We start from the raw sequence: 17,425 nt of genomic DNA on the forward strand, positions 1-17,425 counted from the left end.
TGCCATTTCTCTGGGTAAAGGACACTAATGAAGATATTTAAACAAACTTCGGGCAAAGCGTGCCTCATTTGATATCAATTTATGCAAAGAAACTGATGTTACACAAACAGTTAGCTGCTGCAATTTATCATAGTTTTCCACAAACAATTTTTCAAGATCTAGTCATCTCTTCACATCACAACCGAAAAACATCTGCCTCCTCAATTAATTAGTCATGGATGCCATTTCTGATGCTGCAATTGTAATTTATTCAGACTATGGGCTGGCACAAAGAGTACACTTGTTTGTGATCCTGGGACTTGGATGTCATTATAAAAAGTAATAATCATACATAGACAAATTATGAATAACCGATACAAGTGTAGGCACGGAAACTGTCACATACTTCCTTAAAGTTACTTACAACTAAAGAGATCAAATTGTGTCCTCAAACTGTTATTTATCCTTCACATCACTACGTGCACAGCTTTGCAAGACTATAAGATCAAACATTATGAGATGTTCTGGGCCAAAATTAGTCTGTAAATACAGAACATCCCAACCAGGATGTAGGTTGAACCGATAACTTGGAATTGATACCTAATCCAGTTGATCCATGTTTCAGTATCGGTACATTTACGATCAACTGAAGATGGATGGATGACAGCATGTTTAACACTTGCTTTTTCACTTGACAATTAAAACTACCAGTCTAGGGGGAATCCAGTGCACTCCTCATAAAAATGACTTAAAAGACTAACTTATGAAATAAAACTTGCATCCTCTCTGGCCCCAGTTGTCGACAGTGCTGTGCTGACATGCGTGAGAGCTCCCCTGCCTTATCTACATGCAGAGGGCGCTGCAGCAGACAGGGGCCTTCTGTGGATGAAGAGATCAAACGTGTCTGGAGACAGAGACAGGAGGCAGCCTGTCACATCCAGGACACGGCTGCTGCCATTCAAACATGAAATCACTGAATCAATACAGAATTACACATCAAATCTCATACTCTATTAAAGAGGGAGAATGTCAGATGTTCTACACTGCAAAGGGTAGATACTTTAAATATGTGGAAAGTACTGACAACTGTACTGAAATGAGGAGTGGGTGATATGCCAAAAAAAATATTATCATGATTTTCTTGGAGCCAGATCACATGTTGTGTTTATCAAGATTCATGTATTTAGTATATTTATATTGCTTTGTTTTGGTCTGGGTTTGGACTCATTTAGTCCTGATGTACTGTACAGTAGTTGTCTTCTAGTCTCTTCTAATCCTGGTCAAGTTTTGGTCTAGTCCATCAGCATATCACCCAGCCCAACTAGAAATGCTAAATAAATACACAATTTAAAATGTTTTACTTTTAAATGTGCTACTTCTTTGCCATTAATTTTGATTGCTAACCATAATGCAAGAAAAGGAAGTTTATGCAGACTGTTGATTACTTCAGAACTTTAGACCCTAACCCTAACCAACCTATAATTTTTGTGGAATGCCTTCACGCTGATAAAACTGCATAATAAAAGAAAAGACGACTACAGTTAATAAATATTTTCTCTAATCAATAAAACCCACTTAAGCGATTCTAATGTAACTTTTATAGCCTATAACGTACATATTTTATAGCCCCCGACTGACTGTTCATATTATGTTAAACAAATGGCCGTGCACTCCCTTAGGCGTACAGCAGCAGTGTGAGTAACCCCTTCTATTATTTTCTGCTACATAATGGTTTTCTCACATCATTAAGTACATCCAAGAGCACCCAGGGTCACCAGTCCAGGCTAAACATCTCAGAGGAAACAGTGTTTATTAAAAGTGAAGCATGTTGTCTCTCTCAAACCATTCATTTGAACTGCTGAGAAGAATTAGTGGCATTGCTGTGGTCCAGATTTGTAGCAGAAAGCCAGGAAAGCATGACGAATTGTAGAGGATTTAGTCGGGAATGGCGTGGTCTTAAACCATCAGGGGTGCGGATTCTTTGGTTTCTAACGGTATATGAATGAAAGGGGCCGCCACATAGCACATGCACTAGAGCTTGTTCAAGTTTCATTTGGAAAAGTGATAACTATAACTGTCGACTTTAATATTATAAGAGGCACTGTGGTATGAACTGTTGTCTGAGAGCCAAACTCAAAACATTCTTGGGTTCTTCTGTGGTTTAACTGTTGCAGCAATAGATTACATTGAGACACTTATTGGATTAGCAATAGGTCAATTTGTAGAACAAAAAGTAGTTGAGCTTCATATTTTGTTGTTAAATTTGGTAGGGTTAGTCAAATGGAACATAGGATTTAGGTATGACTTATTTCTTGTTACATTCACAAAACTTCTGTCTCTTAACATACATCTAGATTTATATAATATAATATAACACATACATAAAAACAATAAACATTTTATGCTTGGTTATTTTCTTTACCTGACACAACCACAAGATTGATTTATCTGGACTTGTAAAGACCACAAAGATAGCCTACTGCTGGATTAAAACATGCAATAACATGAAATTGGTGTAAATATGCATTCGACAAGCAAGATTAAGAGTGATTATGTTGCACTCGCTCAAAGTCAAGCAATATCCAGTATTGTGCCTTTCCCAATCCAGGCAATTCCAGTTACAGAAAGTGTTTGGACCAGTTCCCAAGTCAAGACTATTTTATCGCTGTACACGGCAACCCCTAACTGACTGACAAACTCAGACAAGACTAACAGCAGTAAAACATCCTTCCATAACATCCAATCAGATCCTGAAGGAGAGGAGAGTTGGATGGAACAACACATGATGGATGCCAGGATGATCCTACAGAGGGTGAATGATAGAGAGCAGAGGACAGACCGGAAAACAAGTCTAAAGATAGAAGAGAACGTACACAAGTGTCAGTTCAGAGCTCTGCCAGCTGAATGCAATAGAGGCACAGAGCAGAGATGGGCAAGCCCAGGGACATTACAGCTATGTATATGAGCTGACTGAGCTAGTGCTTTTCTACACTGAAGCCCCGGAATTAAGCCAGATGCTTTTTTTTTTTTTTTTTTTTTTTCAGTTTAAAGAGGCACTTTAAACATTTTCATTTACAACTTTTACTACAGCATTTCTGTTATTCAGATATTGTTGACAATATTTTAATAGCACTGATTACAAGGAGGATGATTTACTCTTTTAAATGCCGTAGGGTAGATTAAAAAAAATGAATACGCTGTATAAGTCACTATATAAGTAGCTTATAGTCACATAGAGACCATTAAATGATAGCCTACTACTGTGTAACATCTTCTCTATTCCTTTGTAACAGTCTGAACATGCATGTTATAGTCTTCCTATTCCCACCCTACATCTCATAGCAGATATACATGACAAGCAAATTTCAGTCTAATAATGATAAGTGATCAGATAATACGCTTGTGAAAAGTGAATTAGAAATCATTGCCCAAGCGTGTTCCCTTTGCGCGCGCACAGCATGTTCCACATTTCACCATCCCACCAGAACAGTCCAGTAGCGTATCCTATAACGCTAACTAGGTTACATTACAAATGCCAACAATATTAAATGTTGAAGTTTACCTCAGCTGCCAGCCTACCCCTGACAGGATAGCACGCTTCACACTCGCTTCCATTCAAGCCAAAGGCAAAGCGCGTCAAGACAAATCCAGCTGATGTCCGCGCAAACAACCACCGGTCCTTTAGAAATCTCTGCTCACTTGTGCCAATACCGCGCGCTTCAGCCAACAGCCGATTCCCCCCAAATCAAGCAAACACTCGTGCACTGCGTATGGAGCGGGTTCAGATCACCTACCAGCTCTCCACGTCGTATTCTCTTTTCCGCTGTCATCTTGTAAAAATACAAGAAATTAAGTTGAGGGAAAACAAGAGGATAGCGGAGGCAACGAGTGACCAGAGAAAGTCTTCTCGTTCTGCGTACGCGAGCGTGGATCAGTCCGGGTGCTACTGTCAGGCTGTTCCGCCAGCTATAGCTCCGAGGCAAAACGCACTATTCAACTTTGGGGGATATGAGAACAGGATCACGCGGGAGAGGAGAGGGAGAGAGTGTGTGAGAGAGAGAGGGAGAGAGAGAGAGGAGAGAGAGAGAGAGAGAGAGAGAGAGAGAGAGAGAGACAGAGAGAGAGAGAGAGAGAGAGAGAGAGAGAGGACAATCACAGGAAAGCGGCTCCTCCTACTCGCACAATACAAAAAGCAAAAGCCAGCAGAAAGACAACACGCGCATTCAACTCCAAACCAGGTCTCTTCGTAACACGTGTTCAATCTCCAAGTTTTTGAAAAATTGTTTAACCAAGAAATACTAGCCGAATTAGACTCTAAAAGATGTGGGGTGACAGTCCATGCTTTCATAGCAAGTCTAGTACCAGAACATAGCAGTCCACATTTGACATCCCTTTTCATTATTTCATTGTCATGGTGCAAACAGCAGAAAGACATTTCACATCAAAAGCTCAGAATAAGTAAGTAAAACATAGGAGGTATAATATTTTGTTCAACTGCTGAATGCCTAGAGGAGATAATTAATATTCATAGATTTGAACAAGACAAAAGTGGCTCGCAATAAAGATGCTATCAATTTTTTAATTTCCGGATAATTACAGGGTCTGAATAGTCAATAGTGTCTTTGTGTGTGGGGAAGACAATACGTACTGCTCAATATCTAGAAGCAGATTTTAATCTTATTTTTACTTTTTTGTAAAGTTGGATCAGCAGAGTCTGCTTTTAGCAGTCAATCCTTTCTTTATTTTTAATGAATAATTAGTTAATAAGTGTTTATCTATTTCAACCCTTTTATCTTTAGACTGCTTATATATATATATATATAATATATATATATATATATATATATATATATTATATATATATATATATATATATATATATATATATATATATATATATATATATATACATATGTTTCCTGTGGACAATATGGTCAACATTTTATTATGAAAATATCTAGAGAGTTGTTTTGGGGCTGCCCCTTTCAGTCATAGCCTTACCATGGGAGTCGGTCTACATCTTCCTCCCAGAGCATTGAACCAGATCTTGGAGGAATATGGAGTTGTTGATGTAGATGTGGTTGTGAAAGCATTTGCATCAGCCCAGACCAAAGACCACAAACCAGACAGTCAATGTAATGTGCATTTGACATTTCAGCAAACACATCACAGCTCCAAGGAGCCAGTTTCAAAGAGCACTTTGAAGAACTACACGCTGTTGCCTCTGAGAATGTCTGGGTCACAACCACACTTATAATATGCCATTGAAACTGGGGGCTAGGGATTCTTGATTATATAAAATAGCCAGTCATCACATGACATAAATCTCCAGTAACATCAAACCTTGAGCCAGTTGAGGTAAGTGAACCTTCCAAATAAAATGTTTGCTGCTATTTCAACAACTTATCATGTTATCATCTTAAACTATTAATTTGAAATGATAGTCTGTGCCAAGTAAACAGGGAGGGCCGGGTGTGGTCCAAGCCGCAGGTGTGCTCTGTCAACACAAGCCCAGAGAAACCGGGCTCATACTTTTTTCCCTTACCTTTTAAAATAACCAAATAAAGTAACATCAAATCTACCTTGCTCGGTTAACTTCAGAGTGCAATTTTAATATCCATGGAACCTGACAGCATGAGTTGAAGCTTTAGGCGTCTATCAGTGGTGGACGACTGAACAACAAACTGGCAATGATCTTTTAACAGTGTAAAAGATTAATAACTTATCACAACCTTAAAGGAAAGAATGTATTAATATGCTACAACATTTTTAAAGACTGTCAAAATTGGAAGATCATATTATCATACATCATATTATGTTACACAATTAAATTATTCAACCAAAATTTGTCACTTATTTTTTATATATTTACTATAACAATCATTAACAGTTGCTATCTGTGCAACAACATTAAACTGAATTCTCATATAGCACAGCAGTGTCAGTGCAGAGGCTGTGGTTTGTATGCACAGTAAACAGCAGTCAGCAGAGACCTGACCTCAGTGTTGTGGTGCTGTAGCTCAGGCTTGGGTCACATTACACCCGGCCTCCCTCCTGCCACCTGCTAGACCAGAGAACAAAATGGTTAGCCACAGAGCAAAATGATGAGACTATACAATATAATGGAAATAATGTGTGGGTATGTGAAAGTGTCAGCCAGGAAGTGCATCTGCTCCTCTCTTCCTCACAGCCCACATCTCATCAGGGACGTATTGTACAGCTCTAGTCTGTCTGTGGACTGCTGCAGCATCGAGTGATTGGGAATGCACTCATAGCAAAAGACATGGAGTCCTTTGTTCTTTTCTAAACACAAGATGTACACTTTCAGCTTAGTGATCACCAGAGAGAGACAACAACAGGGATATACAGTAATCCAGCATGCAAATTACTAATGATGTAATGGATCAGTAAACATAGTTATTTGTGGTGCCAAATTATAATTCAAAATATATGCATGTAGCAGTCTTGCAAGTCATGTGATACTACAGGTAAGTCGTAAGAAATAGCTATTGTGGTAGTGACCTTTTTAATATATCCAGTGAAGCAAACATAAAGTCAGATGTGTTGGTGTGTTGTGACTTAGTGAGATTTAGTCTACAACTAGATATAAATATAAAAGAGCTGTCCTCCAATACTATTTATAGAGATTGAAAATGTGACATAACTTCCGTAGTTAAAACTCAAAGAATTGTGTGTAGAAGTGGCGGGCTGTATAAACAAACACAACTCGATCTAGTGTAGGTTAAAAAGAGACAATGGCAAGAAGTTGTTGTGTAATCAACTTCCATGATCATTTGGATGACAGTCATAGACTTTGGCAGGCAAACAAATAGGCTTTTTTCGTTTTCCTGAGTGGAAAAAGAACAGCTCAAGTCATGCTTCATAAGTCACAAAGTGGCAGCGGATGGTATGGATAGCCCCTAAACGGAGATGAAGCATAACTTTATGGAACACTCCTATGTGTCACAAGCATTTCCACAAAGGTAAGTTCATTAGATATGTGTTATGCAACACTAACATGATGCACTTCAAACCATAGACTGCATCTATATATGGTTCAAATGTTTGGTTAGAATAAGTAGTTTGACAGCATTATTGTTGTGGTTGGCAGAGATGTTTTCGATTGTAAATTTGTAGGCTGATGTTTAGTTTTTGTGTGACCCTGACTGTGCACCTTCTCTTCACCTTGGTCATTTGGAGGTAAAGCTGCTAACACAGCAAGGTTTGACCAGTTAAGTGAGCGAGCAAACTCTTACCAGCAGTTTCTCATAACACCAAACCAAAGCTAAAGAAGGATGATGCAGGCTAAATCCATGAAGGTAAAATTATTAGTACTTACCCTGTTATTCTACTCAAAAGCTATACTACTTTTGTCTGTGTGGTACTAGTGATATTTCCCTTTATCTGACTGATCTGTAATGATATACGTTTCTTTTTTTTTTTTAGCATCAAGTACACACTTGCAGCTGAGGGTGAAGCAGGGCAGAGCATAGCAGTCAGGACAGTGATGGAGAGGCAAGAGATGTGTTCCCTCAGGCTCAAGGAAATCATGCACCTGTAGGAAGAGAACTGAAAATTGAAAAAAAAAAATTCTCCAAAAAAGACGGGGTGAGAACTTCCTCAAAGACAATAATCTGAGGTGAAGGTGAAGTACTACACAGGGCTGCCTTCCCTTGTTCTGTTGATGGGTGTTTTGGTGCAAATTACCCATTATGCATTCAACCAGCCATCACGGACTGAAAGAGTTCTTCTTTTCAGATACCCTTGTTGACCCTCAAGTGCTTAAGGCTAAATCTGCCACTTGACCACATTGCACACCTCTTTGATATAAATCAGACAACCACATCTAGCCTGTTCATTGACACTATAAATGTACTGAATGCTCACCTCAGCCCTTCTGCACTGGCCAAAGAGACATTGCGTATAGGCTAGCATGCCACATCAACAGAGTTACTATTGACTGTTTTGAACTTTTTATTGAGAGAGCACAATATCTTCTTGCTAGAGTTGAGACTGAAAACTAAATATAACTAAAAACTGCAGCTTTCTTGAGAAGCTTTCACCTGGAGAGGTAGTGCAGGCAGACCGGGGATTTGATATTAAGGAAAATATTGCCATTAAGGGTGCCACACTAGAAATCAATGCATTCACCCGGGGCTGCTGCTAACTAGAAGCAAACGATGTGGAGGAGACAAGAAAACTAGCTCATGTTAGAATCCATGTGAAGTGTGTAATAATCATCACCACAAAAAATGTCTTTGGCCTAACAGCATTGTTGGACAGAAGAGACACCACACAAAATGGGGAGAAGCATGTGGTTAAGGACAGTAAACAAATGCCACAACTGGGAGTCAGGCACACAACCTCTCTGTGCACCACTAATACACTGCCAGTAATAAAGTTCTTGTATTCCATTAATGAAGCACATATTTAAAATACATCTTTCAGCGCTAACAGCCCTTCACATCACCATGGCATTTGTAAATACAGATTTCCAGTCAAATTCACTTTAATCTTCAATTTCTCTTATGTCACATTCTGCCTGTGGAGATGTACTTGTTGTCAGCTGACAAATGGTAAGATCAATCTGCACATTGCTGTTGCCTTTAACGATGCACTGTTTGGTGGAGTGACTTTGTGTTTTAAATAGACTTTAGGCCTCTGTATCACAGATTAATTCCTTCTAGTGCCATCTTCCAATTTAAATACAAGCCAAGTGGGACAAATAGACCTAATCCATTCATTTTTATGGCTCCCACAGTGCTGATTATGTTATGGATGCACAGCCCAATCTGACTATTGATGTCTACTTTGCCTTTTGGGTTGAACTATAATACAATATTAGACCAAATTAGTGTCTCCACAGGGAACAATAATTTAGGATTATAGGAAATTTGAACAGGCTGACTCATTTAATCACCTCCAAACTGTATCAATAGGAGGTCCTCTCTAAGCAGTGATCATTCAATTTCCCAAGAGCAAAAACCTTTTGTAATTGGTGGTTTGAGGTAATAGACTGATATGCATTTGAAAATATACATTTGAGGACCCCCTTGAAAACGAGATGGTGACACATCTCAAGGGGCTTATCCTCCAAACAAATAAATTCAAATTCAAATTCAATTCAAATACATTTGAAACCTCTCACTCACAATCTAGTCCCACACCGAGCAGACCATGCAGTCACCATGCAGACTAGACTCCTTTAGATAGTTTTCTAGTTTTCACCTTGTTGCTGGTCACATGAAATCTGGGTAAAAAAAACAAAAAAACATCTGAATTTGGCAACATACATTTCTGTAATAACAAGTACACTTTATTGTCATGTACATAAATGTCCTGACGTGTGCCCCCTTCATTTAGTTTAGTTTAGTTTATTTATTTAATGAGACAGGGACAGTGCATAATATACATTAACCTTAACAGGAGAAATGCATTGTAGCAGATTGTAGCACCAGTGCTAACTTCCACCTATAGTCCCTGGGCAGGTTCATTGCTTGATATTTTTTAACTGACCTTAGCTATAAGCTATTCTTCGTGGAGACCCATGTAGCATGTTTTGGGTTGATGGGGGAAAACCAGAGCACCCAGAGGAAACTCATCCAGATAGAAGAAACATGCAACTCCACATAGAAAGATCTGGTCAACCCAGAAACTTCCAGTGAAGCATGAGTGCTAGCCACTGTGCCAGCCTTTGACCCATTGTTCACTGGAACAATATTACCAGGACTGGAGTATGGAGTGAATGAATGATGAATAGAAACCATAAATTGATTTGATAAGAGTGCTATGTAAATCTAAGGCATTATTATAACTATGTAAAAAACATTTCTTAACTAAGAGTATGAGCCCGTTCTGGTATAACTTGCTTAACCTCACAAGCATGAATTTGTTGTGGATGTTGAATTATCTCTGTATCACATAAAGTCCAACAGTATAAGTAATGCTGTGAATCACAAACCGCCTGCAGGACTACAGACAGAAAAAGCCAAGACGGAGGAGGGATGGAGAGAGATGTGGGTCAGACAGAGAAACACACTCGCCTCGTGTAAATTGGACTGTGTACATGCACAGGCCTAATCTCATTATGCCCTGCTCTCCTGGGCCCCTGATCCTTGATTAGAGACAGAGATAAAAGAGCAGAGGGGGAATATAAATGCAGGTACACAACGAGATGCCAGCAGATATACTAACTAGGCCTTATATAACAATGAATAATCAGACAAGTGGAGCAAAAGTAGGAACTTTAATACATAATAATCATGTTATTGGCATGCACCTGTTACCCGACAAACAGGCTATGGCCATTGCCCATTAAGTACTAAGTATGTCTAGTTCAAGGAGGTTTCATAATCTCAGTGATTATTCATATTCTCATGATCGCGTGTCCTGCTTTCTCTTGTTGGGGCAGAATACTTGTTTCAGCAGTAAATCATCTCATGACTTTTTAAAGACGCGTCAGGCTAGAGGCATCGAGACCTGCTATAGAATATGTGTGTGTGTGTGTGTGTGTGACATGCTGCTGTAGTGAGCACTTCAGCTTTATATTTTTGTTTAGAACTGACTGAACTTTTACTCAGATGTAAAATTGAAAAGTTAGTACTTTGTATTTCTTTATCAGCCATCACAAAAATGTACACCCATATCAGAGCAAAATAGCCTGTATATTATTACCTCCGCCAAGGAGGTTATGTTTTTGCCGGCGTTTGTCTGTTTGTTTGTTTGTTTGTTTATTTGTTTGCTGTTAGCAACATAACTCAAAAAGTTATGGACCGATTTTGATGAAATTTTCAGGATTTGTTGGAAATGTGAAAAGGAAGAACTGATTTCATTTTGGGGGTGATCCGGAAGAAATCCTGGATTCTGGATCACTTTGAAATTTTAGTTAACATTGTGGTAAATGGGGCCAAAAATTTTGTTTCTCAATATCTCGGTTAATTATTGACCAAACTCCATGAAATTTGACTCAGGGATGGACAATGGGATCCTCTTTCATATTCCAAAGGCTGATCCGGATCTGATCCAGAAGACTGATTTTATCGCAATTTATATAAAAAATGGGGGTAGTCCTTGGCGGAGGTCTGCGCTCTCTGAGTGCTTTTCTAGTTTTAATCTATATTAATCGCTCATGGCCTCACATCTTCTACAGCTCATCGCAGGTCCAGACTGCCATTGCCATTGGCCCTTCCCTCCCTCCTCTGTAGTCCTCTGCCCATGCATGGAGCAGCCTGTCAGAGCCCACCCTGCCTCTCTGATTGATTCCTCAGCCCACCTGACTCTACTGACCGCCTGCCACTGTTTCACTGGCTGCACTCTCTCCTGTCAGGCTCAAATCCATCTCTGCTCACAGTGAGAGCACATTATCCAGTTCATCTTCTCATCAGAATCACACCAGCCCCATACAGCCACAATCATACTTCATAAGTCAGACACTTTATATTCTCCACATATGCACAGTTTAACTGTGGGGACAGAAGTACAAAGCTGTGTATTGTCAGGCCCAGCTCTGAACAAAGACGTCAGTGAGAAGAGATGGAGTCATCACAAGGTCGTCACAAATTCTGTGACTTTTAGGAAAGTGCAAACCACTGAGATTTGTATATCAAAATGCCAAATATTTCCTTCTTGCACTAGTATCAGTGAATAAAGTATATTTTATAAAACATTATATATCATGCAATTACATGTATATTTTATATTTGTATATTCATCATTAGACCATCTCATCGTTAGTATTATAAATAAGATCTAATTAATTAAAGGTCTGAAGATGTTTGTGTAAGCAACTCTGTGAGTTCTAATTAAATTGTGAAAGTACTGAATAAGCTCATCATTCATGTCACCTTCTCAAATGTTCAAATTCTGCTGCATTCATATCATCCTTTAATACTCGCTTTTATAAAAATTCTGTTTTCTGAGATGTTTTTTTTTTCTTTTCTTTTTTTTTTAATGTCACTGTGCTTTGATTCCTGAGAAATACCACCAAGCTGGAAGTGGTCCAAAGTCATTTCTACATTTCATACAAGCATTGTACAACAATTTTCCCCATTTGAATTCAAAAGGAGGGTTTCAAAATATCCATACTATTTTGGTGTATAAAAAATACAAATAAATAATAATACAATATAAAAAAATATGAACAGACTTCTAGTAAATGTAAAACTTAGTTAATATGAGCATGAACATGCATTCCATTCCTGATCGAGGTTAGTTTGCCTCAGTCAAGTATTATTCTTGTACTTTTTCAGGTTGTTTTGGCAGTCACAGTCATGGCCCACACAGAGAACAGAGACAGCACAGGACCACACAAACATTACCTTGAGCCTTCCTTGACCATGACCATGTCTGCAAGGGTCAACTGTCAGAGGAGCAGAGTCCAGCGAGGGGGATATACACAACACTGCTAATGAAAATGAGAGAAGCGAGGGAAAACTTGTCTCTATTTTTAATGTGTTTATATTTGAGTGAGAGGAAGAGAGGGAGAATCATCAGAGGATTGAGAGGCAGAGCAGGAAAAGGGGTTAGTGAAAGTGGAGCACAAATATCAGACAGACCCTTGAGACTCATGGAGAGAAGAGCCAATTTACCAGAGCTTTACTAATGCACCGACTCCTGCTGTCTGCAAAAAAGAAAACCACAAGGAGACAAAAAGCTGTGGATTTAATATTGGAACTTATTTCTCTTTCTCATTTTCCTTTCAGGTTCGGGTCATCACAGCCAACCTCCTAGTGCGTCTGGCTTATGCTTCCTCTTCGTTATTTTGAGTGATCTTCCACAAATAGCTCAAATGGATGCAAATGTTTTAATGAGAAGTGTGGCCTGTGTTTTTGAGAAAACGATAACCCACTTGTACTTGACTATAACTATAGCAGCTTAGAAGTATAGAAGTTTCATAAAAATAAATGATGTACACAAGTGAAAAGCGAGGTCAACATTATTCAGGCTCCAATATGATCGCGATTTGATGATTTTAATTAATGTATTTTTTGTTTTAATTCAATCTATACTCCAAAATAAAAACTGTAATGCTTTCTTGTCTTTCTCATTTTCCTTTCTGGTCAAAAATAAGACAATTAATCATAAAATCATAATATTTCTTCTAACAATATCTGAAACACAAAAAAGTCTGATACTGTGACTTTCCTACACCTGACTTTTCCCTCCCCAACCAAGAGGAAGTATATTCAAATGAAAAAGACAGCCTGCTACCACATGAATCCTCCATCATGATTACAGTTCATTTACTGCCAGGATTCAGCATTCTTGAAGCTCTGGCAATGTTCCTGTGCACATTAACTAAACATGCCACTGCTGGTCTGACTGCATCTATAGCTGAGAGCTTGTACTTGGCAGGAGGAGAGAGAAAAAGAGGGAGAGAGAGACAGAGAGAGATCGGGAAAATGAGACAGAGAAAGGGAGAGACAAGGAAAGAGAGACTGAAAGAGAGTGAGACAGAGGGATAAAGAAAGAGAGACAGAGAGAGACCGACAGACAGAGAGAGAGAAGGAGGGAGATAGATAGAGGGACAGACAGCGAGGGGGAGAGAAAAGAGAGCGATCGAAAGAGAGTGTAAGGGACACGTCAGCTGTAATGTATGTTTTTCACTGCTTATGTGTGTGGAACGGTGCTCGGGCTGTAGTGGCAGGACTCGCCTACTGTTAAGACCCATAAGAGCTCGAGGCATCACACTGACAGCAGCTGTCCATCAGCCAGAGTTAGACACAGGATCACTCAGAGGCATGTACCTGGGCCAGTTCTGCATGGAATAATCAGCTGCAAATGTGGCCAGGCAGGTCCCACCTCTCCAGCTAGATACACGTCTGGGAACAGAGGTCCATGTAATTAAAGATAAGCCTGTGATTAGTAGCTTGATACTTTTATCCCAAGAATTTACTTAAGTACTTTTAGGTCGTTAAGGATTTTGCAATATCAGAAATGTGTGTTATGATAATTGTGAGAAGAAACTAGGCCTGTCACTATAAATAATAAATTGACTTACTGTTCAATACATGATACACAATGAAAACAATTAATTTCTGGGCTATATTTCTTTGACTATGATGAGAATTAAGAGGTTGAGTTACTAACCTATGACTCATTACAGGTACAAAATTACTCATTACTAAGTACTAAAGTGTCTCATTCTGCTATTTATTTATTGCAGCTCATAATTTTGTAACAATATTGTACATTTAGAATAGTTTTGTGGCTCAAAATGTCAGCTTTATGATAACTGACACCACTTTCATTTCTATCCCTAAGTATATGATTATAAAATTACACTTTCTTAATGATGTGATGCAGAAATAAATCATGATGTATGTGACATAAACATACAAAGCGCATTTAGATTTAGCTTTAAATTCTTGGATTATAATTCAACATTTTCACTTATAACACATCAGAAAAATGACAATTATTGATCAACCAAATAACCTTGGCATCTGTACACAGGGCCTTATTCCAAAAGACATTCCAAAACATATATAGGAAATAACTTCTTAAAAACTTAAAAAGTCCCAACAAGATCAGTCATGCAGGAAGAATTGTCTGCACTATAAAATGATTAAGTTTGTCAAAGCGTGTACTGACTTTTACTTTTACATTTCAACATTCATCTTTCAGGTTTTAGCCCTTACTTAGTTTCTTGCTCAAGTATTATAAATGTAGAGTAATCCGTGTCCAACTATGTACTACATTTGCTTGAGTGCATAATACGCTCAGGGTATTTTCGGCACCTGGAACAAAATGATGCTTAAAATCCTCTATAACGTCTGTATCCCATGACTAAAATAGAAACAGGTTTTATGAGGTGCTTAAAGTGCAATCTTCTCCGAGGCTATCATTAAAATTAAACTTGCTGATAGCGATACCCCACTGAGCTTTTAATGAGCCACAATTTTGTCTTGCTACGTAGTATAACAGTGTATAAAAACTAATTTACGGTTAAAATTTGCTACCAAAGACATTAAAAGTTAAAGTTGGTTTTCTTTACATGGCAGGCAGCCTACAAGCAACAATCAATGATGCATGTATTATTCACATGTCCTTCCTCACATGTTTCCCTGAGGTGAGAGAATGCACACATGCAGATAGTTGTGGAGCTGACCTGGTTCTACAGTGAAATGTATGTGCTACTACATGTGTCAAAAGATTTTCACTGTTAATGTAAACAATGTCAGTAAAGCTTTACATGAGAGACTGACCCATCCACCCCCTGTTCGCAACACTGTCAAGACGCATCTCCACAGAATAGAGTGCTACTACATGGAAATATGTAAACAAGAAACACGAGGGTATGGACAGGCCCTTGCTTTTAGGGTAAGAAATTTAACCCGTTGTTTTATTATACTATTGAACACAAACTAGAATTATTTTATGTTTGACTCATTCAAAAGACTCAAACTGGAGACTTAAACAAGAGACTTAAACTAGAGACGTTAAGGATATTCCATTTAGAATGGACCACTGGACCAGGCCTGTCACGGTAACAGATTTTGATGTACCATATATTACTGAAGTAAATATAGATGATAAACAATAATATTGTAACAAATGTATAGCCTGATTCATCAGCCTGACCTTGCAGCATTGGGATTCGTTTGCTCGAAGGTAGGCGCGTACTTTCTTTAATTTAACCACTCACTGCTGTTTGGTTGTGACATATGTAATGCGCCAAATTCCGTAGGAAGAAGGACAATAACGTCTTTCCCCTTGATAAAATTCACCAAACATTCTCTTTATTTGAACTTTAAATCCTTGATTTCGGGAATTGTTGCCAACACAGAATGTTTGGCTTCTTTGACCACTTTGTTTACTGTTGTGCTGTACCACAAAAAGGACCCGATCTTGGCTTCACAGCCTTTCGTTGATTGACCGGTGCTCGGTTTACAATTTCCGGGGTTTATACAAACCATCTAGTGTATTCCGATTCCACACCTAGTCGCTGGAGAGAAATGAAATGGAGTGAAGGCTCTAGGTGGCGCTAGCCTGGCTAATTAACTAACTCATTGTAAATATCTCTTGGATCCAATCTTGTGTCTTGTGGGAATTGTGTCCCATCCCACCCCTAAGAGACAGTCTAATATAAACCACTTATAAAGTACCAGTTGACAAGGGATGTAACAATAACTGAAATATCATGATATCATATCGCCAAAGTTCTCAAAATAATACCGTAGACCATCACAATATATTGAATTACAAGTCTCTTTGCTTAAATGAAGAGTTATGCTGCAGAAATAGCTTAAAAAAAAGACAGAGGGAACTACATAGACCATGATCCTTTGCTCCATTTCAGTGTAGACTACAAGAAGAAATAACAGTTCTAAGCGCTTTTAAGTCTTAGTTCTTTGGATTAAGTCTTGTCAAGGCATTTTAAGAGGAAGCATATTAACATTTTTAGCTGTTTAGCCTTCACAGAATATCACAGTAAATATCATACCATGAGATATATATTGTGAAAATATTGTTAGCCGAGAGATTTGGATATTGTCATCCCTAAACATGAGTCTCCCCACCATATCTTATCATATCATATCATAGCATATGGTTTTGTTAGCCTCCACAAAATATTGCAATAAATATCATACCGTATATGTATGTATATTGTGAAAATATCATACCAAGACATTTGGATATCGTTACATCCCTATTATTGACCTCTTGTTGGGGGCTGGTGTTTGTATTCTGAAGATGTATTACAACATGCGAATACACCGCACCAGACTTGGGAATAATCTGGAACAAAATCTGGAGCTAAACCTGGATCATATCAAAACTAGAACAGGGCTACAACAAAGTCTACATCAGGACTACACTGAGCTCAAATTAAACCAAACCTGACCAAACCAAGATGCACCACAATATCTCAAAACAGCTCATAATTACCCCATCTAAATTAACCACCAACAAGAAAACCCATTAACAGCCCTTCTAAAATGTCCACATGTATCTAGACTATACATAAACTGCGTTCTCATGAGAAGTCTATTTCCACAGAGAACAAGTCTCAGTGCTCGCACTCCCTTATTACAGTAATGAACCGCTCCAAGGATCCTGTATTGGATTTTAAATTACACTGCAGATATTCTGACACGCTACTTTTTTATATCCCCCAGAACCACCACAAATATTGGAGGTGATGATCAAACTGAACTTCAAAACATACAAAATAATAACTTTTGGAAAATAGTCATGGACAAATATAATATTTTTTGATCTTTGCTGTTACAAAGTTGCAATAAATAAAATAACATAGAATTAGAATCAGAAAGATGGTGTAAAGAATAAATCAGGAGGGATGCATGTATCTGTGGGGTTCAATGCAGCAGTAAACAAAGTATAACAAAAATATTGAAATCAGATACTGATCTACACCAAACAACTATCAAAACTAGAAACTCATTTGAGCAAGGATTGATAGTAAAACAAATCACATAAATTG

General features: G+C 38.4%; 1 protein-coding gene across 3 annotated transcripts in view; it reads right to left on the bottom strand.

Annotated features, from left to right (window-relative positions):
• Positions 1–17,425, bottom strand: part of mid2 (midline 2) — a 115,992-nt gene that overhangs the window by 76,932 nt on the left and 21,635 nt on the right. The window contains exon 2 of one of the 3 annotated variants that reach the window (XM_055159532.1): positions 5,978–6,043. The exons of 1 other annotated variant lie outside the window; for it this stretch is intronic. The gene's annotated coding sequence lies outside the window, so the exon portion shown is untranslated. Of the gene's footprint in view, positions 1–3,773; positions 3,970–5,977; positions 6,044–17,425 lie in introns of those variants that run through there. One more of the 3 variants, XM_055159533.1, reaches the window with a different exon arrangement.

Source organism: Boleophthalmus pectinirostris, unplaced genomic scaffold (assembly GCF_026225935.1).
Source record: "Boleophthalmus pectinirostris isolate CB_2022bp ecotype Guang Dong unplaced genomic scaffold, ASM2622593v1 HiC_scaffold_23, whole genome shotgun sequence".
NCBI classification, from domain to species: Eukaryota; Metazoa; Chordata; class Actinopteri; order Gobiiformes; family Gobiidae; genus Boleophthalmus; species Boleophthalmus pectinirostris.